We start from the raw sequence: 15,719 nt of genomic DNA on the forward strand, positions 1-15,719 counted from the left end.
CCCCTCCTCAAATATAGTCTCCAACTAAAGGCAAAAACACAAAGCTTTAATCTAATTTAATTTAGGGTGCTTTCACACCTGTTTTGTTCCGAAACAGGGATTAAAATTGTTACAATGTTGCACTTCGTACTTGGTGCGGTTCGCTTTCATACGGCAAAGTTTCTCAATGGACCAAAAGAGCTAAAACAAGTCACGTGCAAGTAAACTCTCCTCACATTGGTCAGAGTTTCACAGTTTATTTTATAGTCCCTCAGCTGTCATGCGTCCTTATTTTAATTTATGGAAATGAGCATCAAGACATTATAAGCGGAAAGCTGCGCTTTAATTTTGAATGGTGACACCCACAGACATCCTCACCAAGTATAAATCAGAGGTAAGACTTTCTCATACATAGCTGTTGGCTAGAATTATGTATTATAGGCTTTACATTATAGAGAGAAATAACAGATAAACCAAGACTGCAGTTCGGTCAGTTTTCCTAACAGATAAACAGCTCTCCTTATTAGTTAGCATGATTTCACTTTCATATTTGACATTTACCGATAGGAATGACATCCCGCCCTACTCATAATTCTCTCTTCATATAGCCGTATATGCCTATTACATATATATAATACACTGTGATATTGCCATGCTTGGATCGTTTGCTTTATATATATATATATATATATATATATATATATATATATATATATATATATATATATATATATATATATACATACATACATATATATCATTTTGTATCTTCATCCCCTGGCTACTGTAAAAGTATTGCAACAAAAAAAGTAAATGAAAAAGTAAAGCTTCTGGTCCTGACCTGGTCCTCCTCTCTTGGCTCCGGGTGCGTCTCCACAATAACAGGCAGGTCCTGAATGGACCGAACACCTTCGTCCACATCGACGACATCGAAAACAGATGGATTGCTTTCTGTTGGCAGGGCTCGGGTCTCAGAGGTGTTGGGGCTTTGCTCAATAACAGCCACCAAATTATCATCTTCAAACGCCCTGAAATGTGCCATCAAGAAGGTTACAAAAAAGTACTATTGAATGAATGCTGTGTTGACAGGTACAAAAGGGAAGACTAACTTGTTATCATATGTCATTTCCATTGCAAGGCGATCACCTTGTCTGCAAGGGCCACAGAGGCCCCTCAGAGCTGTGAGGAAAACAATTAGATTAGTTATTTGATGCATTTGAACTCTTCACGACTGTATTTGAGTATCAAGCTTTGCTATATTAAAGTGAAGTCCCTTTAAAGCAGTCATTTCACTTGGCGCCTCATGCTCAGGCATTCTGTTTGAATGAGGAAACATCAAATTCTTCAAAATTGCTTGCCAAGCTTCAAGATTACATTTCATATTAGGAATCAACAATACTTTTAAACAATGATTGTCTCTTTAGTATCGTTTCTGAACATTCAAATCACACAAAATCTGCAGAAATTCACATCTGGTCCGATCCCCTCCCCTAGAGTATCCTCAGTCTATAGCAATCAATGATTGGCTCCTTTCCTAAAAGGCGAGGCTTCATTCCCCATATTGACCGTTACACTTTTCCCCATTCAAAACTATAGGAGTGACATATCTTGTGTTTTCTATAGTGATTAAAGGTGCTGTATATAAGTTTTTGACGCTTCTAAAGCATAAATATATCATGATATGTCAGCAGATATTTAAAATGCATTATACAGTAAGTGAACATACTAAAATAAACTATTATGCTTTAAAATGTGTGTTGTGTGTTGGAAAATTTGCCTTGCTTGTGTTGTCAATCTGGCAACCGACGTGTGCATCTAGCGGTCATCGAAAGAGAAAAAAACTCTTCAGCATTTAGAATTTGGACTGCAATACCTATCTCAACCACTAGGTGCCTAGTTCAGCCATTACAAACTGCACCTTTAAAGGTATAGATTACCCAAAAATGAAAATTCTGTTATTGTTAACTCATCCTCTACTTGTTCATAATCTGTTAGAGTTTCTTTCAACTGTTGTACTGAAGATATACTAACGAATGTTGGGACAATCGACTTCCATAGTATTTTTGTTCTTACTATGGATGTCAATGACTGCTTTTCTTCACAACATTCTTAAGAGTTTCACGTTTTGTGTTCAACAGAAGAAAGAAATTCCTAAAGAATGGGATCACTTAAGTGTGAGTAAATGATGAGGAAATTGTAATTTATGTGTGAAAAATATTTAATATTTTAATATTTGTATTAAATATTTAATAACTTTAATATTTGTATTATTATCGTTGCTGTTTGAGTGGCACAGTGGTTCAGTGGTTAGCACTGTCGCCTGATAGCAAGAAGGTCGCTGGTTCGAGTCCTGGCTGGGCCAGTTGTCATTCCTGTGTGGAGTTAGCATGTTCTCCCAGTGTTGGCGTGGGTTTCCCCTGGGTGCTCCGGTTTCCCCACAGTCCAAAGTCGTGCGCTATAGGTGAATAGGTAAATTAAATATACTAAATTGACCGTAGTGCATGAATGTGTGTGTGTGTGTGTGAATGTGAGAGTATATGGGTGTTTCCCAGTACTGGGTTGCGGCTGGAAGGCTGCATAAAACATATGCTGGAATAGTTGGCAGTTCTTTACGCTGTGGCGACCCCTGATAAATAAGGGACTAAGCCAAAGGAAAATGAATGAATGAATGAATCATTGTTATTAATGTGTCACCTGCTCGTCCTGTAGGTACAACTGCAGGGTCGTTTTTCTGAACCAGAGAATAAAAGGCCATGGAGATGAAGATGAAGGCCAAAGAAACACCAACGCCAACCACAATGGGAATGTCATGTTTTTCAATCACTGGCAACCAAGTTTGAGATTTCCCCTTTTCTCTGAAGAACAGAAAGAGAGATATTATTTGACATTGAAAACACTAGCCATTACAGGTCATTGTTAATTATTCAAGCAAGTTGAAACTTACCATAGATATTTATACTAGAAGTCGCCTACACTGTTTTTGTCTATTGGAAGGAATGCGTCAATAGAGCCGCCATTTTAGTACAGGGTAGCGCTCCTTTTAAATGCATGTGGGATCAAGGTGCAGGCCATCCAGACTCAGAGATATATACACATATATCTATGATTGTGATTTTTTTACCCGGTGGTCAGTATGCAAATCTTTTTTTAAATTGCGAAAATTATTATTTTACATCACTTTTCTACATCGGTGGACAAGTGACCGCATGGGCATTGCTGATATAGAGGATGTGTTGGTGTGTATGGAAATGTATTATCACCTCTCCCTGTAAAAATCTGATCCATGTCCTGAAACACACCCCCTCTCCCGTGTTCACTTATTCTAACGGAGGGAGCGATTCGTTTGGGAATGAATCCCCTTTATGAATGACTCGTTCACTTAGCCAACAATAATAAAAGTTTCTAGCACCTTTAAAAGTAGTTGTAAATAAGAGACTTTAGTATGGTTCAAAAGCTTTTTACTATAAATTACTATTGTATTTTAGTTGAATTACTGGTGCAGTGCTTTGAAACAGTAGAAATGTATGTAAACGATGCCTAATCTACACTTTACTAACCCACAAGCGTGTTTGAACCTTTGAATCAAAATTCGAAGCAGTCACGTGGGTGTAGGCGAAAATAAAGCTTCAGACTTCACTGATCACGTGATTATGGCAAAAAGAATCAAGCTCCGGTACACTACTTTACTGTTAGATGTATAATTTTTTTGATACATCTCTGTTATGCCGCCTGTCCTGACCATTTGCCTGTCGTTTTGACCATGTTCTTTGGATTACCCTCATGCTTTAGTTTGCACCTGTTTGACCATTGCCTGTCTGACTACTCTTGATTATTAAACTGCACGTGGATCCTTATCTCTGTTGTCCTGACCCCTATGTAACAACTAGTATCTTGAAAAATATCCAGTAAAGTATTATGTACTGTCATCATGGCAAAGATAAAAGAAATCAGTTATTAGAAATGAGTTATTAAAACTATAATGTTTAGAAATGTAAACAGAAATTGGAGAAAAAAATCATCTAATTTAACAGGAGGCCTAATAATTTTGACTTTAACTGTATATATATATATATATATATATATATATATATATATATATATATATATATATATATATATATATATATATATATATATATATTTATATGTACAATCACCAAAATTAATGTAAATAGTACAAAATACTATTACTCTCTGCTATAATTGCCAACAACTAAAACACTCTTTTGATTACCGACCTGTTATTATCGTCAGTGGTCCTCATAGGGGCCTGCGAGGTGTTTTTCTTGGGCGTCTCGACCAGGTCTGTGTCATTAGTGGCTGATGATTTGGCTTCTGACTTGATTTGACTCTGATTCTGATGCTCTTCCACAGGGGCTGAGCCGGTGAGGTTTCCCACATCCATCACTGTCTGAGTTTCTCCACTATTCCGGGAAAAGCTCTGAGCATGTTTAAGCTGGGTCTGAGAATAAGAATTTGCTGCCGAAGGGCTGTTTGTGTTGGTATTCATTTGTGGAGGTGCTTTAGTGAGCTGCTCTGTTGGCTGTATTTGTGGATGTGTGTCCTGTAGAGCTGTAGTCTCTCTGAGCGGAGTCTGCGGTGTAAGTTTGACGTGAACGGGGGTTGTTTTTTGTGTCTGCACTGGCTCTTTGATGTTCTCATTACTTGCTATGCCTATTCCACTTGACTTAAGTGAAATCCACTCTGTAGTGTCTTGGGTAGATTCAGGATTCAAGTATGTTGGCGAGTCCTCCACAAAGGCATTTAACACTGAACCAAAGATTTAAAAAGAAGAACAATAAATACCATTTTTCCGTCAGAATAAACATTTAAAGGGGATTGTTTACCCAAAAATGAAAATTCAGTCAACATTTATTCACCCTTCACTTGATCTGAGTTTCTTTCTTAAGTTGAGCACATGAGAAAAAGAAAAGGTTTGGTTGCTGGGACCCATTTACATTCATAGTATTTTTTTCTCATATTATAAAAGCTAATGGGCCCTATCATACACTTTGATAGGGTTTTGTTTTGCTAGTTTTAGTCACAGGTATCATTTTCACATCAAGCGCAACATTGTTTAAATAGCAACTTGAAGCTGGTCTAAAGTCAATGGCACCCTTGCAGATCACTGGAGAACACTCACTATCATTCATGCTACTACACATCTACCACTAAACTGGACTACATATCCCATCATGCACCACACACACACCAGTTCCAGATCCCCACTGATTGCAAACACACAGCTGAAGCTCATGAAGACTGATTACCAGGACTATAAATACACCTTACTTTCACACATTCTTTGCTGAGTCTTGTTTCTGTTTAGATTATCCTGTGTATTTGACCTGTGCTTGTTTTATTGTTCATGTTGTTTTGCCATATCAGTACTTTACTCCACTATTTATCTATATTATTTCTTGTCATTGCGCAATTTGATTCAGTCAATTTATACTTTGTCATCGTGCACTGCAGTGCTTGTTTATTTAAGCTTACCATGGGAACGGCTAACGTGGACGAGACAAGGAGAGTCCACGATGTCCTGTTTTTAGTGGTAATAATATGCGTTTTGGTCAATTGGATCACAGGGGAAACAAGAGATGCATTCGTGTTCAAATCTGGCATTTAAATGGGGTTAAAGTCTTTTATCCACTTCTGACCATACTGTACATATCTGATCTTTCAATATAATAAAAATGTATTAACAACATTAATAACCTTATCTGTTAAATAAAATATACACAATATTCTGAAAACAAATAAACAAAACAAAAAACAAACAGTGAAATCATATGAGCTGCAAGAGTTTGAAGAAACGCTTTTCTGTTTGAAGAAAATTAAGCAGCTTTTGGCCCGTTTCCACTAAGTGGTACGGTACGGTTCGGTTTGGTACGCTTTTATGGCCGTTTCCACTGTCAAAAAGCGTACCGAACCGAACCGTACCGTACCACTTTTTCGGCACCCTTTCGAAAGGGTACCAAACACGAGAAAGGGTACCAAAAGGCAGAGCCACACATGCAGCTGAACGCTATTGGTTTACAGAGATACATCATTCGCTCACGCAACAAGCCAGAATGAAAACAAAAAACCCGCCATGTTTGAAATACACAGCCGACGAGCCGAGACATTACAGCGGAATGATACATACATATAATAACGAGCCATGGTCGACCCGGGTTCAAACAAACCTTGTCGTCATCTTGATAAACAGCCACAAAGCCAAGAAGAAGAGCAGATTTACCCTGTGCCCTGTAGTTTTTTCCGAGCCAGTCTGAAGCGCGAGCGGTTTCGCTTTCTTGCTAGCGCTCGCGCGCGTCTAACATTATATCTGAAATAACAAACTTCTTGAGCTGATGATAATAACCTGCACTTGATTATTGACGTGCTTTTGAAACCCGATCCTGTCAGACAATGACAAACGCGTACCGTACCAGTCAGTGGAAACGAGCCATTTAGCATAATGCAAAAATTTATTTGTAGTCAAATATATATATATACAGTTTTTATTTTATAAAAAGAAAAAAGATATGTTTTGGACAAAATTAAGAGTTAAATTTAAGACATTTATTAGTTATGAATACAGTATTTAGGCAGAAGAATTACACTTTAGAATATTCAAACGAGTATGGCAGCTGTTGTTTCTAACAGCTGTAAAATTAAGTTTTGTGTCCTGGTAATGATACACACAGGGCAACTTTTTGAGCCGTGTTGCTGTGCAATATTGTAGTGATGTTGCTTGGCTGAAAATTGGCAACAAAATTTTTACAAAAAAATTGAACAGAAGAAAGAAACTCATAAAAGGTTTAAAACAACATGAAGAAGAGCAAATGATGAGGTAACTTTCAATTTTGGGTGAACTATCCCTTTAATATCCTATTGAGGATTACGAAGAAGTGTGGACTTACGAGATATCCTTGCGTAATCTTCGGTGGTTTGATGGAGAGGTTCGTTAATCTCTGTATTATTCAGCAGCTTTGAACCATAGAGAGTAAATAACTCCTGCTCACTCTCTGGAACCTGCAAGGTTGAAGAAACACAAGCACAGATTGTTTCCAGATGCATCAAAAGGTATTATGCAACCATTAAACTGATTAAACGCTGAAAATGATCAGAATGGTGTACATTAGGGGTGCAATGGATTAAATGATTTAATCCATGTAATGAGTAACACTTTAGAACAATGGTCCATTAGTTAATGTTAGGTAATATATTTAAGCATTTATTAATCATAGTTCAACATTTAATAATGCATCATTAAATGTTGTGCTTGTTAACATTAGTTAATGCACTGTGAGTTGACATGAACTTACATTATTTAACTTCAATAACATTAACTACGGTTAATGAAGATGAATAAATACATTGTTAAAAGTATTACTAATTGTTTGTTGATGTTGGTGAATTCATTAACTAACATTAACTAATGGACCATTATTTTAAAGTGTTACCATTGAATATACAAAAACAATTAGCAACTATTATGAATTTCAAACATTATGACAAGTAAACATAAATTAAATTAGCAATAGCAACTACAATTGAAACAAACTTGCTTTAAGTAAAATATTCAGGTACAAAAATAGAATCCAATGTTCAATGCTCAACAAATCAAGTAGAAATAATAGTAGAATGAAGGAAAAGGTAGAATCGATTATCAATATCTGCGAATTTCAACTATTGTAAGTTCATTCATCTTAGTTCAAAACCACTGTCTAAGCTGCATAGTTGACACCAGCCTATTATTTTACTTTTTATTTATTATTTTACACCAACTATTTTACATTTTGTCTGTTTAGTGGCTAATTCAGGCCAATAAATTCAGTTGTACGAAAATGTACGATTTTTAAAAGGAGGTGTGGCACCAAACCCCGCCCCTAAACCCAACTGAGTTAGCTTTGTTTTACGCAGCGGATACCCTTCCAGCTGCAACCCAGTACTAGGAAACACCCTTACACTCTTACATTCACACGTGCACTCATATACTACGGCCAATTTAGTTTATTCAATTCACTTATGGGAAACCCACGCCAACACGGGGAGAACATGCGAACTCCACATAGAAATGCCAACTGGTCCAGTCGGGAATCAAACCAGCGACCTTCTTGCTGTGAGGCGACAGTGCTAACCACTTTACCTGGTTAGCACTTTAGATTTAGTTTGATTAACCGCTGTGGTCACTTTAAGACCAAAAGCACAGACCTGATACAATTAAAAGTTTTACACATTTCTTCTTTACAAAGATACTCACCAAGACCAGCATTTTAACCAAATATAGTGTCAATTAATAATTAACTATTACATTTAACAAATTCCCAACAAGTGACATGAGGGGATCAAAAGTATTTTTTCATTCATCGTTATTGATTATATCCATTTTAAGTATTTTTCATTCATAGTTACATTTATAAATTTATTTATTATTTTTATTATTATAGCCAAGCTAAGAGTAATAAGAATTTCTCCAGAAAGTCTCACTTAGGAAATATTTAATCTTTCTGTCATGAACACTCTTTGGGATTTAGTGTGGTAATGAATATGTATAAGGCAATGTCCATGTGTTTGGTCTTACTATTTGGTCTTTGCGGTATAGATCTGCTACGCCGCTGTTGCTGCTGCTTTGATTATTGTGGCAGAGCAAGTATTGAGATCTGCTACTGCTAGTATATACACAGACATGCCGTCTGAGAATATAACACACTGCTGCTGCAAACATAATATTTATGTAACCCCCATAGCAGATCTAAACACAGGTGGCGCTGGGGTGGAGGAGGGTCTCTGAAAACATGCAGCAGCTTGACAGCGTAAAATGACACGGAGCATTTAAACTGATAAGGAGCAAGCTCATTGGCTGCTGAGGTGACAGCAACCAATCAGCCTGCACGCACACACAAGTTTCATGACAGAAATTTTAAATATTAAAAATTACTCATGACAATGTATCAGTAGATTAAAATTTGCAGTGAATGATCCGTTACACTTCTAGTGTACAATGCTGATGGAAATGCCTCAATACTCACAAAACAATCATAAATATACCGATGGTCAAGCCACAGGTGGTAAAAGCATGACTCTGCAATACTCACAGTGGGTTTAGCTGTTTTACTCAGAGCTTCCTTATCAGGTGGAACATCAGGGTCTGTTTTAAGGTGAGGCATTGAGCTGATTAGAATAAACCGAGATGCCAAAACATGAAACTGCATTTATGAGAACTGAAAAAAAGCTCGGTTCTCATGTGTTCTGCTCACCAGTTACTGTTATAGTGACACGTCTGGCATCCTGACCAACTCTGTTTTCTGCAGTGCACTGATAATCTCCTGAATCTGACCTCTGGATGGTCGAGATGACTAATGTCCCGTTATCTGTAAAATCACATTGCATTCTAAGAACAAAGAAACATTTGCTTCGCTGAATTTCACACAAAACAGCTAATTTTCTATCACCTATAATGAATAAATATTCATCATATAAATCCAAAAACAAACAAAAAGTGCTTTAAGTGTATCAGTGCTCTTTGGATAAGGGATTCATAAAGATAAACAATGAAATCATCAAGTCCAAGGCACTCAAAAATGTGGTAAAAGACATACTCTTAACTTTTTTTCACTTACTTTTCAAGTGCCTTGAACTTATAATATTGTGTTTGTTTAGACTTTATTAATCCCAAAGGGAAATTTATGTCACAGCAGAGCTCTCTATACTGTAAGATAAATAAAATAAATTACATATATACAGTGCATTTGGAAAGTATTCATAGAGCTTCACTTTTTACACATATTTTTATGTTACAGCCTTATTCCAAAATGGATTAAATTCATTTGTTTCCTCAAAATTCTACACACAATACCCCATAATGACAATGTGAAGAAAGATTTTTTTTTAATAACAAACTTATTAAAAATAAAAGACTGTGAAGCTTTAAAATTGAGTTCAGGTACATTCTGTTTCACTGATCATTCTTGAGATGTTTCAGTAGCTTAATTGGAGTTCACCTGTGGTAAAATCTGTTGATTGGACATGATTTGAAAAGGCAAACACCTGTCTATATAAGGTCCCAGGGTTGACAGTGCATGTCAAAGCACAAACCAAGCATGAAGACAAAGGAATTGTCTGTAGACCTCCGAGACAGGATTGTCTCAAGACACAAGGCTGGGGAAGGTTACGGAAACATTTCTGCAGCTCTGAATGTCCTTGAGTGGCCCAGCCAGAGCCCAGACCTAAATCCTATTGAACATCTCTGGAGAGATCTGAAAATGGCTGTACACCGTCGCTTCCCATCCAACCTGATAGAACTTTAGAGGTACTGCAATAAGGAATGGGCAAAAATTCCCAAAGACAGGTGTGCCAAGCTTGTGAAAAGAATTTTGAGGAAATACATTTTTTAATCCATTTTGGAAGAAGGCTATAAAAATATGGAAAAATGAAGCACTATGATGCTTTCCAGATGCACTGTAAAAGGATGATAATAATAATAATAAAATGACATTCATACTGCACAGTGCACACCTTAGTTTCAAACAACTAGTAGACACTAATCCATATCTACAGTATTAATGCTATTACAATTCAGCATAATTCATCTATTATGACTTTGGTTATATAATCTGATCACTGTTGGTAAAAAAACAGTAAAAAACTAAGTCTAAATCTGTGTGTATTTCCATAAAAGGGGCCATTTAGGTTAAATAGGTCATTTTATGATGTAAGAATATGGAAAAAATGGCAACACCAAAGCTCCAAAATTATATATTTACTAACTTAATTTATTAGTTTTGTGATAGCTTTTTTAAGTTAATAAATTTGTATTTTGAAAGCTTTTTGCCGCCTTTATGTATAGTTTTGTAAAAATAATAATAAGAAGAAATTTTTTCCAGCAAAATCCAGGAGGGTCTGGTTGAGCACAGAGCAAACGAAAAAATTGCCACATACAGTATTTTAAAAGGTACGGCTATTTGATAGCTGGTTAAAAAGTAATAAATTAAATAAAATGGCAGTGAAAAATAGCCTCCAATAGGCAAAACATGTAAAACAATATGACAAATTTATATTTTTTGATATATGGAAAATAAAAATCCCTGATATTCTGTAAATTGGGCAACAATTATAGTAAATTCCCTGACTTTGAATGTATGGAAATTCCATAATATTCCAGAAATGCCCTGACCCTGTGGGAACCCTAAGTGCATTACAAACCGTCAATGTGTATGTGCTGTGGCAGTGAGACTGGAGATTTGGGATCAGACAGTTTAATCCAGGTGTATTTTACAGGTGATTCTCCCACAGCTCGACAGGGCAGACTAACAGGAGATCCTTCTGAGACAGTGAGTGATGCAGTGAAGGTAATGACAACTGGTTTCACTGGAAACAAGAAATGTAGAATTAGATCTGTTATCATTCTTTTGACAACTAAAACCCCATAAACAAAGTAAATATACACTACTTGACAAAAGTCTTGTCAGTTTTAGGAATAACTTGATCATTTGGTATCAGAAATGGCCTATATGAAAGGCAAAGGCCTCTAGATTATGCTTATTTTACCAAAATAAAATATGATCATGCCTTGATTTTGAATTATTTAATTTGGACAGAAAGGTCTGAAATTGCTTGACTCCTATGAGCTTGGAGGACTGCATCCATACATCTCTCCCATATCTCAAATAACGTATTAATAAAGTAATCTGGAATGGCAAAGAAAGCGTTCTTGCAGGACTCCTAGAGTTCATCAAGATTCTTTGCATTCATCTTCAATGCCTCCTCCCTCATCTTACCCCAGACATGCTCAATAATGTTCATGTCTGGTGACTGAGCTGGCCAATCCTGGAGCACCTTGACCTTCTTTGCTTTCAGGAACTTTGATGTGGAGGCTGAAGTATGAGAAGGAGCGCTATTCTGCTGAAGAATTTGCCCTCTCCTGTGGTTTGTAATGTAATTGGCAGCACAAATGTCCTGATACCTCAGGCTGTTGATGTTGACATCCACTCTGGAGATCTCTCGCATTGGCCCCATACTGAATGTAACCCCAAACCATGATTTTTCCTTCACCAAACTTGACTGATTTCTTTGAGAATCTTAGGTCCATGAAGGTTCCAATAGGTCTTCTGCAGTATTTGTGATGTTTGGGATGCACTGCCACTTTTCTAAATGGGCAACTAGAAGTCAAGTTATTATTTATTGCTCTTACAACTGGGATCAACGACTAGACTTTTGCCAGGCAGTGAGTGAAAAAAAATAAAACCCCATGAGAACAAAGTAAATATAGTAAAAAAAATACAATAGTAACTTATAGTACTTCTTATAATGTTTTTGAACCATCAGTAAGAAACTTGAATGAATCTGTTGAGGAAATTTCAACACGTGTTATGGTAATACAAAAACTATAGTAATATAAACAAATTACACAATGCAGTAGTTTTCTACAACAATACTACCGTTTACTGTAGTAAAATCTAAAGTATAGGACAGTGAGTGACGCAGTGAAGGAAACACTTTACTATAGTATGGTACACTATATATTTTACTAAAATTACTAAAGTATTTTTAATCTGAGAAGACTTGTCCGTTTGTTAAGCACCCCAGGTAGCAAAGAATTCTGGCCCAGATTTGGCATAAAGCTGGCACAGCAGGCATTCATCCCGCACTGGCATACAGTATGAGGACCAAACATGGCCCGGGTTTCACCGAGGTGGCACCATCTTTAAGGTGGCACATAAGACTTGGGCCAGATGTCAAATGTAGTATTTGGCCCAGATTTGACCAAAATATGTGGGCCACGTAAGTTTGGCCTATCTTGACTCACTTTTAAAATACATTTCAATTATTTTTGAGTAAAGAAAAAATTCAACCAATTGGGTGGCTTCGAGAAAAAGTGTGGCCATAAAGTGAAAAGCTTCATGGGTTTATCAAATTCATTGCAGTCGTGACACACCAACATATCTGGCCCAGTTCAGGTCTAGTTATGGGTTATTAACTTGGCTGAGACTTGGCCCAGATATGGTACATGTTTGGGCCTTGTATGAAAGCCAGACTTGGCCCAATCATGTACCATAATTCACTGCGGTATGTCGGCCAAGCAAAAGATGATTGTGTTGGCTAGATCTGGGCCAGAGAATTTTTGCAATGTGGGACACTATCAAGTAATACATTTTAAGTGATTCACATTTTAGACACAACATTGTCATTGTTTACATTCTTCCCTCTATTTTGCTAACGAAAAAATAGTTTCAAAGTAAAATCACATGAAACTATTGGCTCATCTTGTAATCTTGTACCTTGTTACTAAATGATTTGGTGTTTTCGAATGAACAGGGTGATTCAGTGACCAAGAGAATCATTTGCTTCCTTCTTGAATGAATCAACTCTTTGAACAAACTGGTAGAATGAATCGCTCAAATACATTTGCCGCCACCTAGTGGCAATTTAGTAACGTCTACGTGTTAAAGCACCACTGCATTTCTACAAACATTTTATATTTCTTTATAGTAATAAAAGATTCAAAACATAAATCACACAACACTACTTGTTATGTTGTATGTTGTGACTGGTGTTATTTTTATTACCATCTTTAAAATAGTTGTACTTTTTGTAACACTCCTATTTTTATTTTTCATAAACGACCCCCTTAAATAAAAGATTTTGCACCTCAAGGGGTTTATCCTAAAATTAGTTATGTGTAATATTCTTATTCTAATTCATTATGTGTAATAATAACAATGAAATGACACAAGGAAAAAAGTATTGAACTACTAAAATGTATTTAATGATTTTTTTTTAGTGATGGCAGCTTAAAGACACCTCTCATCTGGAAAATGAATCACATGCATTGCTCAGTTGTGAGTTTATCACAGACTTAGGCCCAATCCCAATTCTACCTCTTAGAACTTCCCCTTTCCCCTCGTTTTGCACGTTCACGTCAAGGGGTAGTGGTGTCCCAATTCTCTTTAACTTGAAGGCGTTGGGCTCAGGGGAAGGGGTGAAGCCCTTCAAACAGAGATTTTTCAAGACCACACTCGAATCCAAGGGGTAAGAAAAGTTCCCAGAATACACCAGCCACAACGGCAGTATTGCTGAATCTCAAATACCTTGTCAGAAAAGTCTAGTGGCTGGGAATGAGCTTTTTACAGTGTCTGCTATAATGTTAATGTTGTTTTTGGTGTGTTTACATAGATGAATATGGCCCCTGTGTAAATGCACAGTACAGTTACGATCCTATTGCCACATTAGTTTGTTATAATATATGCCTTCAGTGATTTCTTAAAGATAAATACTAAAAAATAGCACAACTGGAATTACTACAGCAGTCGCGATCATCTGATCTCATATGAAGCAAGAGATCGCAGTGACATATGATGACGTTTGCAGGTGCTGTAGTGGTGTCCCAATTCTTAGGGGTACATTTGATCCCTTTCCCTTAACCCTCGGTTTTAAGGGCCAAAGGGAAAGGGTAGAGGTACAAAAATAGAATCAGTATTGGGCCTTACTCCAGAGTGTAAAAGTCTTGATGGTTCTGTGGGTCTCGTCTATCAAATCTGATCTTTATTTTGCATTTTCTATTGGATTGAAGTCAGGTGATTGGCTGGGCCATTCCACAGCTTGATTTTCCTCCTCTGAAAGTATTTGAGTTTCCTTGCCTGTGTTTTGGATCATTGTCTTGCTAAAATCTCCACCCTGGTTTCATCTTCATCATTCTGCTAATGTAGAGGTTGGACTGAAGCAGCTATTATTGATGTACGCTGATGAAGGGCAGAGAGTTGCTGAAGAACTACTGAGAGATTTCAGCTGCTGTCTGGGCTTTCACTGCCTTTCTGCACCCCCCTTTCTTTATGTGTTCAATACTTTTTCCCTGGGTCATTTTACTTTATGACACATAACTTCATTTGTAAATAATTTAGATTTGTTTTCTTTGCATATATGGATTTCTCTGGTTGTTATCAACATCCGGGGAAAATTTCAAGTCAACAGCACCTTTAGAAATATGTTTTCTGAGAAAAATGGGGTCGTGTTCAACACTAATTTTCCCCTGTATATGATAATTTAACACATTCAATATAAATTGCCTTTGATGGTTACGAATTTTAATAAATGTCCATGACCATTTAAGGTCTAGAACCAAATTAAATAAATTAAATTAAATTATAGTACAGTGTATATCTACATTATCAACACCCCGAGAAACCTGGCTTTAAACTAAAAGTCACGGTTGTTGAAGAAATCTATTTAATAAATACGACACATTTTGATTGTTATGTTTTAGCTTTTGTAATGCTCTTATTTGGTCTTATTTTACAAACATTAAGTAAAATGGACTCCCAATTAAAAGCTAAATAAACTGATTGCCAAAATAATGTTTTTATTCAACCTCTTATCTTAAAGTACATTGTTTCTTTAAAAACATGGCTATTTTTAATTAGAGTACTATTGTTGTAAAGGGAGATTTACCAGCAACTTGAAGAGTCATGGTTTTCTCATCGTGACCCAGTGTGTTTGAGGCTGAGCACGTGTACCGTCCTTCATCATATACTCTTACTGATGATATGAGCAGGGTTGTGTTTCTTAATCTGGGAACAAAATGAATGTTTAGAGGTTTGACGCATCGATATCCTGTATGATCTGTCAGCAAGCATTTATGAAATCAGTTAGACATGTAAAGTATTTAGACTTTGTTCTAAGACATTTTCATTAATTTGAGGTGTATTTCTACTTAAATATCGCACAGACTGAGATGACTGAAAGTGAAAGTTTTCTTT

General features: G+C 36.5%; 1 long non-coding RNA gene across 1 annotated transcript; it reads right to left on the bottom strand.

Moving 5' to 3' along the window:
* Positions 1–6,901: 6,901 nt before the first annotated feature.
* Positions 6,902–11,231, bottom strand: LOC130228659 (uncharacterized). The gene is made up of 4 exons (XR_008837797.1): positions 11,170–11,231; positions 9,225–9,338; positions 9,063–9,115; positions 6,902–6,996 (listed from the first exon to the last, which is right to left on the bottom strand). It is a non-coding gene; the product is annotated as an uncharacterized LOC130228659 (long non-coding RNA).
* Between the last annotated feature and the right edge of the window lie 4,488 nt (positions 11,232–15,719).

The sequence above is a fragment of the Danio aesculapii genome, chromosome 5 (assembly GCF_903798145.1).
Source record: "Danio aesculapii chromosome 5, fDanAes4.1, whole genome shotgun sequence".
NCBI lineage: Eukaryota > Metazoa > Chordata > Actinopteri > Cypriniformes > Danionidae > Danio > Danio aesculapii.